Here is an 11440-nt window from a genome sequence, read left to right as displayed (position 1 = left end):
CCCCCAGAATGTTCACATTTTAAATTCTTCATAATCAGAAGAAAAAGTAAGTACGATAGTCATGTTGTCACAATAAATCCAGCCTGGATTATATCTTTATTTTGCAGGAATAAAATACCTGAAAAGAAAAATATTCTTTTCTTTTCTTTTTTTAATGGAGGAAGGGGTCCACGAAGCCAACAGTGCTTGGGGCACCGGACAGTCATAATTTGGCCCTAGGTAGAGTGTGACATTGCCTGGTTAAAAAAAAAATAAAGAAAGAAAGAAATGGATATCCAGATATTTGTATGAGACCTCTTGATTTTAAATACCAGGAACTAGTTTTAAAATTAAGCCAAACAAACATTGTGGCCCAACAAAACACGCGGGCTTCGCAGGCACTTTCTCGAAGGCCCGCGGCTTGACATGACTTCGGGGACACGCCTTGTGTCTGCGCTCAGGACGGACGAGGGGCCCTCCGGGCTCCGATGCTGAAGCCCCCGCCCTATCCGGTCCGGGAGGCCCGGCCGAGGAAGGCTGCCCCACCAGACGGCTCCACCGACATCCAGGGCGGCGCTGGAGTCTAGGCCGGGGCCTCTCGCTCGCTGGTCACGCGGGGCGCGGGCAGGGGGCGGCCGCCGGCTAAGTGCGGCCGGTGAGCCGAGGCCAGCCCGCTCGACCCCACCCCCCGGCCCGCGTCACCACCGCACCGAGGCCCGCCCGCCGTCTGGCGCCCGCCCGGCTCCTCGCACTCCCCGCTCCCCAGACGAAACTCCCAGAGGACGCCGAACGCGGCGGCCAAGGCTCCTCCTCCCGCGCTGCTAGCCGAGGCGGGCTGCGCTCTTTTCAACGCCCCAGCGACCAGCCCATCACGGCCCTGCCAACCGGCCCTTCATCCCCGGTCGAGACACTCGCAGGACGCCCCGCTCAGTCTGCCGGGGGTCGCCGGGCAAATGCAGGCGACGCGGGGCCGAGATTCAGTCCCGCGGAGCCCGAAACCGCAAGTGCGCATGCTCCGCCGAAGCCCGCACCGGGCCTGGGTGAACCCTGATAGAGCCATCGCGAGGCCGGCTAAGCGGAGCTCCAGTGGCGCAATCGGTTAGCGCGCGGTACTTATACAGCAGTACATGCAGAGCAATGCCGAGGTTGTGAGTTCGAGCCTCACCTGGAGCACGACCCTTTTGGACATCTGCCGCCCCCTTTTATCTCCTTACCCAAAGGAACCGGTTAGTCTCTCTTTAGCGTTCTCAGTTCCTGTCGCTGATTGCCTGCCTGCGCTTGTCGCTCCGCCGCAGGCAGGAAGCAGCTCGCCCTGGAGCTTCTTACCCGCTGTGCAAGCTACTTGTTGCCCCCAGCCACTCGAATCCGGACCTCTACATAAGGCTTCCTCCTACTTCTCTTCCCAGGCCTTGCCTTTTCTCGCATCCAGTCCCCGGCCACAGTACCGGCTAGGTAGAAGAGAGATCCCGGCGCGCAGCACGGGTGGAGGGACCCCGCCTGGGCATAGACGTCGAAAATCTACCCGGCGTGCCCCAGCTCCCGGAGCCCGGACGAGGTCTGGCTTCGCGTCCACGGCCCCTAGCCCAGAGCCGCGTGGGGCGTGGCGCGGCGCTCTGTGGGTGGCGGGTCGCCAGCCGGACGACCACTCCGGGGAGTTGGGGCCAAGGGGCTCAGCGCAGGGCGAAAGTGGAGCAGCTGCTCCCCTCCGTCCGAACTGCAGACGCCCCGACACCGCGGGCCCTTGTCCCCTCTCCAGGCACACTGGCCTCCCTGGGCCGACGTACAGAGTTTGGGAAATGTGCGCTGGGCGTTTTCCTCTCCCCATCTTGCGCCTCCTCTCTCCCGGGTCGGTGTACGGTGGTGCCAGTCGCCAGTAGACCCGAGAGCAGACGTTTTCTAGTGATGCCGAGTGGCGGCTGTCCTTTCGTGCATGCCACAAATGCCAGGTTCAGAAGTCCTCCCGGGGCGGGGAGTAGGGGTGGGGGCTGGGGGGGGGGGGCAGGAAATCTGGTTTGTGCAGCCAGCACGGGAACACTTCTCTGAAGCGTGGGGGCTGCTTTGCCATGGGGGTGGATGGGTGCCCCACATCCCCAGGAGGTGTGGGTGGAGCAGGGGACAAGTTTAGTCAGGTGAGAGTCGTCCCAGACGCGTTCTCCCAGAAGAGTGGTTTCTGCTGTTTTTTTGAACAGGATGGTAGTAAAACCCTGGGATAGAAAGTCTACCTGGAGCGCTGAGAAGCAAGATCTGGAAGGATTAGAGAAAGTGGAACCCCAGACCCAGATTGAGGATGGAGAGCCTCAGGCCCACCCACTGAAATGGGAGGAAGTCTGCCCTCCTCACCCAAGCCGAGGCCGGGCCCTTCCCCAACTAGAGCCTTTTGCTCACAGGCCCATACTCAGCGATGCTGAGAAATCTAGCTCAGGCCTGGAGACAAGTATCTATCCATTAATAATAATAATAATAACAACAACAATAATGAAGTTTGCCTAAATTAAAAAAAAAACAATCTTAAGAAATAATTCACATACCATTTTAAGGTATACAATTCAGTGGATTTTAGTATATTTATTTTATATATATATAAAATAGTATATATATTTAGTATACTACCAAGGTATGTAACCATCACTAGGTTTAATTTTAGAACATTTTCAGCACCTCAGCAAGAAACCCCATATCCTCTACCTATCACCGCCCTAGCTCCCCAGTCCAGCCCTAAGCAACCACTAATCAACTTCCTGCCTCTATACATTTCCCTACTGGGGACTCTCTTCTGAATGGAATCATACAACTTATGTATGGTCGTTTGTGACTGGCTTCTTTTCCTTAATGCTTTCAAGATTTCCCTATGTCCAGCCCTGTATCAGTACCTGATTTCTTTTTATGGCTGATTAATATTCCGTTGTATGGATTCTTCATTTTTGAACAGGGTGAAAAGTTTGGCCTTTTTAAAAGAAAATTTGCTGAAAACGTTTTTTTAAAAGGGAACTAATTTTAAAATACACAAAGCATAAAATGATCAGACTTGCCAAGTGAATGTTTCTGACTGTCCGAGGGTACTCACTCCAAGAACTGGTCAGAAACTTCTGAGAGCTGAGCACAGAGCAGGTTCCCCACATGGACAGAAGTAAATGAAGGTAGGATCATTCTGCACGACTTCGCATCCATGTTGGAAACCCTTCTAGAAAACCCTAGCTCGTATGTGAAGATTTCTGGCACCAAAACGTGTTTTCACAAGGCAACCCGTTCCACTTCCTGTCAACTCTCAAGGCTAGAACTTTGTCTTAAATATTGTTTTTGTCCCTGTTGGGTATTGCTGGAGTGGTGGTGGTTTGGGGGCCTATTTTTCTGGTTAAATGGTGAGGTGGGAGGGAAGGAAGTGAAATGAGTTGTCCTTTCTCTATTTACTCTAGAAATCCCCTGTTGGGAAATTAAGAGTGGGTTAGACACAAATAAATAGACTACTGGCAGATTTGTAGTTCCACATTTTAATGTGACACTGACTGGATTTTTCAAGATGGTGAGAGGTGACAAGGATCAAGTCACAATATTATGGGAGAATGCTCTAAAAACCAAACAGTACCATGCAGATAGGAGAATGTGGCATTATTGAGGCCACGATTGGTGGATTAGGCCTGTGTATGATGTAGGGTGGCTTTAAGGAGGCAGATGTGTAAATACGAGGTAGATGAACTTGGAAGGAGGCGGTGAAGTTATGGGTGAACAGTTAGAGTTCTCTAGCAGAGAGAAGCCCCACATACCCCAGGCTGACATTAGCTTTGTAGTTACCCTGGATGAAGACAGGCTTATTGTGCGCCATACAAAGCTGGACGGGAGTGCAAGTTCAACAGAATTTGGAGGACAAGCAGAGACAATCCAGAGACAAATGATTCTGACAACTGACAATACGCAATTCGACAGAGATAATCTTGTGCCTGTGTTCAGTTCAGAGTTCAGTGTGGGGGATGCCTGGCTTGACAGCTGTTTGCATGTAAAGGATCTGGTTGTTTCGGATGTATGCAGCCTCACTTGTCCCAGCATGTGACCCCACTGGTAAAAATGTCAACAATTACTAATGCATCTCAACTCTGTATAATGCATTACATGGTGTGGTGTCAGAGATCACAAAACAGCAGTCTGTGGAACAAATCTAGCTTCCTGACAGGTTTAGTTTAGCTTTCTAGCACTGACTGGCCAAGTGTTTGAAACATTTGTAATAATTTGCCTACATCTTGGGAGATCTTACTGAACTGTCCAGATTTCAACTTTCTAAGGAAAAATCAGAGAAGCTGGTCATCTGGGGCCCTTATTCCCACATGGCAATTAGCTGGCCCCTTTGGATTGGACGTGGGATCTTCGGGTCGTTAGGGTCCCCCCACTCCGCATGAATCCACAGCGCGGAGGTACGTGCCAGCTGCTACTCCTTCCACCTGTTTGCTTTGCTGTTTTCTTAACCCCTGACTCATTTCTCTCCCGTGCGCCCCGCAGACACTGAGCATGTGGTCTCCGTGTGAATCAGGGAGAGAATCCTCCTGTTGAACTCTGCGTAGGTCAGACCTCAGCTGGGATCTGTATGGATACAGCCTTTTAAAATTCAACAGAACAAAACCCATCTTCTTAATTGCAGAAGATATATCCCAAAGTAGGGGAGATCGTATATTTACCCCAACTCTGTCTATCCATCCATTATTACTTCTAAAACTCGCCAATGCTGTTTCGTCTATGCATTTCCACATTTTCCCCCACCCCTGCACCGTGGTCACTGGACTGTTTTGTTTTTTTTTTTAATATTTTATTTATTTAGTTGACAGAGAGAGAGGTCACAAGTAGGCAGAGAGGCAGGCAGAGAGAGAGGGAGAAACAGGCTTCTCACTGAGCAGAGAGCCTGATGCGGGGCTCGATCCCAGGACCCTGAGATCACGACCCGATCCGAAGGCAGAGGCTTAAACCACTGAGCCACCCAGGCGCCCCTGTCACTGGACTGTTTTAAAGGAAAGCCAAGATATGGTTTAGTATGTATATCCAACAGCTAACTTAAAAAAAAAAAAGCATAATCGCAGTATCATTATTATACCTTGTAAGATTAGTAATAATAATGTTCCTGCTTCACCTAATTCCTAGACCATGTTCAAATTTCCACACTTACCCCTGAAAGGTATTTTTGCAGTTGGTCTGCTTGAATTAAGATGGAAACAAAGTCTACCCATTGCATTTGACCAACATATCTTTTAACTTTCTCTTAATGTATACCAATTTCCTCTTTCCTCACTCCCTTTTATGATATTTATTTTTTGATCTGCATAATTTCCCAGAGAATTTGGCAGCTGTACCCTCAAAACACCTTATAACAAGCTCTTTGATTCCTCCTGATAATACACTCTAGAAGCTTGATGATATTGATTCAATTTTTTTTTCTTTGCAAAATTATATTCTAGGTGGTACTATGTGCTATTGCATCACAGGAGAAAGTACATAATGTTCCACATTTCACGATGTTAATTTTATTGGTGACTTCAGATATAGTCAGCCTAATCCATCCTTTATTAAATGCCACATCAGCCTCTAACCTAACGGTATCAGCAGCCATGGATGCTCTTTGTCTAGATTTATTATTTTATTCAGGATTACTCAATAGTGATTTTCTAATTCTATTATTCGTTCTGCATTTATGACTGCGATTCTAAGAAAAAGAAACCTTTTACTTTTTTTAAAAGATTTTATTTATTTGGTAGAGAGACTGCAAAAGAGGGAACACAAGCAGGGGGAGTGGGTGAGGGAGAAGCAGGCTTCCCACCGAGCAGGGAGCCCAATGCTGCAGCCGAAGGCAGCGCTTAACAACTGAGCCATCCGGGCGCCCCTCTTTATTTTTTTTCCTATTGACTATTTGGTTTTCTCAAGCACAATTCACTTTAGAAAAGCCTGGATAATATTGTTTGATTCTTTTCCTTTTTCTACTTATCTTTAAGAATAATGAGTTGATATCCTCACAGTTCCTAAAGGTGACCAATTAGTTTTTTTATTTTACAGGTTTTTTTTTGTTTTGTTTTGTTTTTGAGCAATAATTTACATATAACGAACTACGTAATGATATTGAGTAATCTTTTGAGTACTTATTAAACATTTATATATCTTCTTTGTTGAATTGTCCATTCAAATCTTTGGCATTTGTGTGTGTGGGGAGGTTGTTTGTCTCTTCATTATTTTTATTTATTTATCTTTTTAGGAGAGAGTGCTGAGGTGGGGGAGGGGCAAAGGTAGAGGGACAGAGAATCTCAGTGAGACTTCATGCTGAGCACACAGCAGGTCGCTGGGCTCGGATCTTGCAACCCTGAGATCAGGACCTGAGCGGAAATCAGGAGTTGGACACTTAATCAACCAAGCAACCAGGCACCCCGTCTTTTCATTTTTGAGTTGCAGATATAATTCCTTTATTGGATATATGCTGTGTAAATAATTTCTCCTTTTTTTGGTGGCTTGGGTTTTCTTCTTCTTCTTCTTCTTCTTCTTTTTTTTTTTTAAAGTAGGCTCCTTACCCCAGATGGGGCTTGAACTCTATACCCTGAGATCAAGAGTCACATGCTCCCCTGACTGAAGCAGCTACCTGCCTGGGGTTTTCATTTTCTTCATGAAGTCTCTTCAAGAGGAAACTTTTAACATTTTGATGAAATTCAATCTATCCATTTTTTTTTCTATTATGGATGGTAGTTTTGGTGTCATATCTAAGAAATTTTTGCCTAACCTGAGATCACCAAGATTTTATTCTGTTTTAGTTCTTACATTTAGGAGTTAATTTTTGTGTATGATGTAAGTAGAGGTCTAATTTGTGTGTGTGTGTGTGTGTGTGTGTGTGTATGGACATTTAATTCTGAAACCATTTATTGATATATTTATATAATACATAATATATGTATATGATATTATGACATAATACATTATAATATATAATATATTATATTATCCTTTCCTGATTAAATTGCTTTGACACTTTGTCAAAAATGAATTGACCATAACAATGTGTTGGTCTTTTGCTGGACTATCATTCTATTCTGTTGACCTATATGTCAGTGTGATGTTATGCTGATAACACAGCCTGTTGGTTACTCTAAGTTTGGAAACCAAACAATGTAAGTCCTCCAGTTATGTTCTTTTTCAAAACTGTTTAGGCCATTCTAGGTCTTTTACCGTTCCATATAAACTTCAGGATCAGCTTGCAATTTTCTATGAAAATGTCCTGGGAGTTCTACAAGAGTTCCATTGAATTTGTTGATCAGCTTGAGGAAACTTGTCCACTTAACAATATCGAGTCTTTGGATTCCATAAACAAAGTACATCTCTCCACTTATTTAGTCCTTTAATTCCTTCCTTCCTTCCTCCTCCCTCTCTCCCTCCCTCCTTCCCTATTTCTCCTTCCTTCCTTCCTCCCTTCCTGTTTCTTCTTTTTTTCTTTTTAAAGATTTATTTATTTATTTGATAGACAGAGATCACAAGTAGGCAGAGAGGCAGGCAGAGAGAGAGGGGAAAGTAGGCTCCTTGCTGAGCAGAAAGCCCGATGCGGGACTCTATCCCAGGACCCTGAGATCATAACCTGAGCCAAAGGCAGCGGCCCAACCCACTGAGCCACACAGGCACCTCTCTCTCTCTTTCTTTCTTTCTTTCTTTCCCTCTCTCTCTCTCTCTCCCTGCCCCTCTTTCTTTCTTTCTATTTTATTTCTTTCTTTGAGGGGGGAGGGGCAGAGGGAGAGGGAGAAAGTAACTCAAGTAGACTTGTGCTCTGTGTGGAACCCCACAAGGGGCTCAGTCTCGTGACCCAGAGATCATGATCTGACCTGCAACCAAGAATTGGGTGCTTAACTGACTGCCACCCAGGTGCCCCTAGGCCTTTAATTTCCTTCAGCGATGTTTTGTAGTTTTCAGAGTATAAGTCCTGTCTTATTTCTTTGTTAAATATTTGGCAAAAGTCACTAGTGAAGTACTGTGGGTCTGCAGTTTTCTTTGTGGGAAGGTTTTTTGTTGTTGTTGTTTTTAAACCCTATAAATTCAATTTATTTGGTAGATATGAGGTTATTCAAGTGAACCGTTCTTGAGTGACTTTTGCTATTTTGTGTTTTTCAAGAAATTTGTCTTTTTTGTTAAATTTGTTCAATTGATTGGCATAAAGTTATACATAATATTCTCTTCTTGTCTTTAGGATCTGTATTGATGTCCTTAAAATTTCTGGTATTGGTAATTTCTGTCTTTTTTTCTTTTTCTTTCTGATCAGTCTAATAAAAGGTTTTTCACTTTCATTTATCTTTTTCAAGTATCCAGTTTTCAGTTTCATTTCGTTTCAGTTTCATTTCACTTTCTCTATTGTTTTCCTGCTTTTCATTTGATTTTTGACTGAGGTGAAGAGAGTGAGTATTGTGCTGTTGTCGGGCAGAGTGTTCTGTGAAGGTCAGTGATATCAGGTTGGTTTCTAGTGTTGCTCAAGCTTTGACAGCTTTGATTTTCTCTCTCCTTGTTCTGTTCTTGAGAGAAGGTTATGAAAATAACCAACTACAATCATAGATTTTTCTCCTTCTCCTTTTAGTTCTGCCCTTCCTGCTTCGTGTAGTTTGTAGCTCTGTTTTTGGCTGCACCATTGTTTGGGACCGTTACGTTCTCATGGTTCATTGGCCCTGCCGTCACTGTTGATGCTTGATCTGTCTCGTGTTTGGCCAGAGAAAGTGCCATCAAGTTGGCTCATGGGTCTTTCTGACATAACCTTAGATCTATGACAGTCTTCTTGTTCCTGCCATAACAAGATATTCCAGAACATTTTGCATTTTTCTCTCTTCAATCCTGGAATCTGCCATTTCTCCTAGGAGCCTGGTTCTAAGAGAACCAGGGAAATATTGTTATTTAGGAGATCACCTGCTCTGTGTGCTAGAGCCGATGATGGCTCCTCTATGGTTATCTTATTTCAAGATCTTTCTAGGGGACAGAACTAAGAAATGCGTAATTTTTAAAAAGAAAAAAATAAAGTCTGTGTTTATAGTGATATTTTCATTTCAAATTTAAAATTATAAAATTTATGCCATTAAATTTTATATTTGGATGTCTTTTTTCTTTTCTGAAAAGATTAGTTCTTTACAACTGTTACATAATTACTCAATTTACTTATTTGCTTTATCCTAGTACACACACACACACACACACGTTTCAAAATAATATTATTGGGGTCCCTGGGTGTCTCAGTCAGTTATATATCCAACTCCTGATTTTGGCTCAGGTCACGATCTCAGGGTTGTGAGATGGAGCCCCGTGTCATGCTCCACGCTGGGCAGGGAGACTGCTTAAGATTTGCTCTCTCCTTCACCCTCTGCCCTTCTCATCCTCCCTCATTGTGTGCTCTCTCTCTCTCTCAAAAAAAAAAAGAAATATTTCTAACAATAGGATTATTAATTGCAGTTCAAGATTCTTTTGTGATTCCTTTTGTCCTTAATTTATATTCCCAATGCAGTATTCAAAGTATTGAGTTTTAAAGTAAAAGTAATTTTTCCGTTATGGCTGTGTTACCAACTTGATAAACAGCGAGGGCCCTTTGATTTAGTTTGTTTTACATTTTCAGGGATCCCTTTCTTTTTCGTCTTCATTTATTTATCTAAAAAAATTTACCTGCTTCCAAAGTCAAAACTACAAAACAAGGTTTATTCAAAGAAGTCCCGCTTATCCAGCTTGTCCCTTAATCCTGTTTCCTCCTTCCCTCTATAGGTAGGAATTGAAAAATTACTTTTTTGATTATCCTTCTATTGTTTCTCTTAAAAAAATGTAGGCAAATACACATGCATACTGGTGTTCCCCTTCTTTTCCTTCTTATTCAAAAGCTGTGCTATTCCTCACTGATCTACTAACGGTGTATTCTTTTGTTTTTCTTTCTTATTTTAAGTAGGCTCCACACCCAACGTGGGGCTTGAACTCCAGACCCTGCGCTTGGAGAGTCACGGGCTCCACTGACTGAGCCAGCCAGCCAGTCCTTAGTCAGCATATTCTGAAGATGATTTTGCTGTGGCAGAGAGCACTCCTCGTCCTTGCTTAGTACAGCAGGTCCTCTACTCGCGTGGGCGTACCACTCCTCTACTGATGAACACTCGGATGGTTTCTAGCCTTCCGGTTGCAGAGATAGTGCTGCACTGAAGAGATTTGTTCACCTTGCTCTGAATTTTTGGCCAGTACACCTTTGAGATAGATTCTGGATGTGGGATTGCTGGTCCAAGGGGTAGATACCTATCTCTAAAGTATATACAATCATGTACATAATTTATATATGAGATAAGGTGATATATAATTTATGATGTTATATAGAATACTGTTATATATAACATATTAGATAGATATCCTGTATCTGTTTTATATACATGAAAATTTTGCAGCTGTGTGGAATCGCCTGTGAAGAGGGTTTCTGGGGTGGCAGTCCATGGGCGCAAGGCCTCTAGAATCCGCCTCCCGCAGGCAGGAGCTGAGGGGCCTGGGTTGACTGAAGCTGATGGTGCATGCGCTTATTCTCCAGTTCTAGGGGAGCCCCCCTGAGTGCCTTTCCCCAATGGCGATTTGAAGACAGAGCATTTCCTGGGGGCGCTGACATAAGACATGGCTGGCACATCGGAGGCCTCCCAGCTTGTAGGGGTGACCTGAGGCAACCCCAGACTCAGCAGAAGCCCAGGAGACTCCCCAGTCGGCCCTGCCTGGTGCTTCTGGTGCTTGACTTTGTCCTGTTGCCTTCAGCTTCACCTTCTAACCGTATAATGTTTAAAGTCACTTAAAAATATTTTTATTTAACTGATCGTTATTTTATTACCTGAATATTCCCTAATTATTCTTAATGTTTTAAAATTTTGTTCTGTCATAACCATTTCATTCCTTTACACACCCTTTTGTTGATGAGGATGTGCTTTCCCTTTAAAACTGTGATACCACCTTTCCTTCTGTGGTTCTTTTTTATCCCCTTGGAGCCTTCTTTTAACGTTGTCTTCTGAATTTATTTTTATCTCATCTATTTTCTTCTCCTTCTTAACGTAAATGGTGAAACTGTATTTTCTTTAAGTGTTTTTATGCTCCCACCTGACCGGGGGCCCCTTTCCTCCCTCCGTTTGTCCCCTCCATTTCCCCATCAAGTCCTTGGTTCAACCAATCCTGGGCTCAGGGATCCGGGGGGATTAGATGACCCTCCTACTCCCGTCACAACGAGCCATCCAGGAAGACTATGGGGGAACCTCCAAGGAATCTGGATCCTGGAGAAGAGCGGGTTGGAGAGGGATGTATGTGCTGCTTTCAAATATCTGTGAAAGGAGTAGAGGTACTCATTACTGACCTAGAGGAAAGAACAGGAAGTTCCAGAGTTACAGCCCAAGGGTGATGACAAGGAAGCACTTTTATTTTTGAAAGGTTCGGCGCCATTGAGAAATGGGGTGGGTTGGCTGGTGAAAGGCCAAGGGTCCCGCAG

General features: G+C 44.5%; 1 non-coding gene across 1 annotated transcript; it reads left to right on the top strand.

The window, feature by feature from the left end:
- The first annotated feature begins 1059 nt into the window (after window positions 1-1059).
- On the top strand, window positions 1060-1152 carry TRNAI-UAU. Its single transcript is given in 2 exon segments — window positions 1060-1097; window positions 1117-1152. It is a non-coding gene; the product is annotated as a tRNA-Ile (tRNA).
- The last annotated feature ends 10288 nt before the right edge of the window (window positions 1153-11440 follow it).

Source organism: Meles meles, chromosome 16, assembly GCF_922984935.1.
Source record: "Meles meles chromosome 16, mMelMel3.1 paternal haplotype, whole genome shotgun sequence".
NCBI classification, from domain to species: domain Eukaryota; kingdom Metazoa; phylum Chordata; class Mammalia; order Carnivora; family Mustelidae; genus Meles; species Meles meles.
Note: the sequence above shows the minus strand (reverse complement) of the source record. Positions and strands in the feature narration are given on the sequence as shown.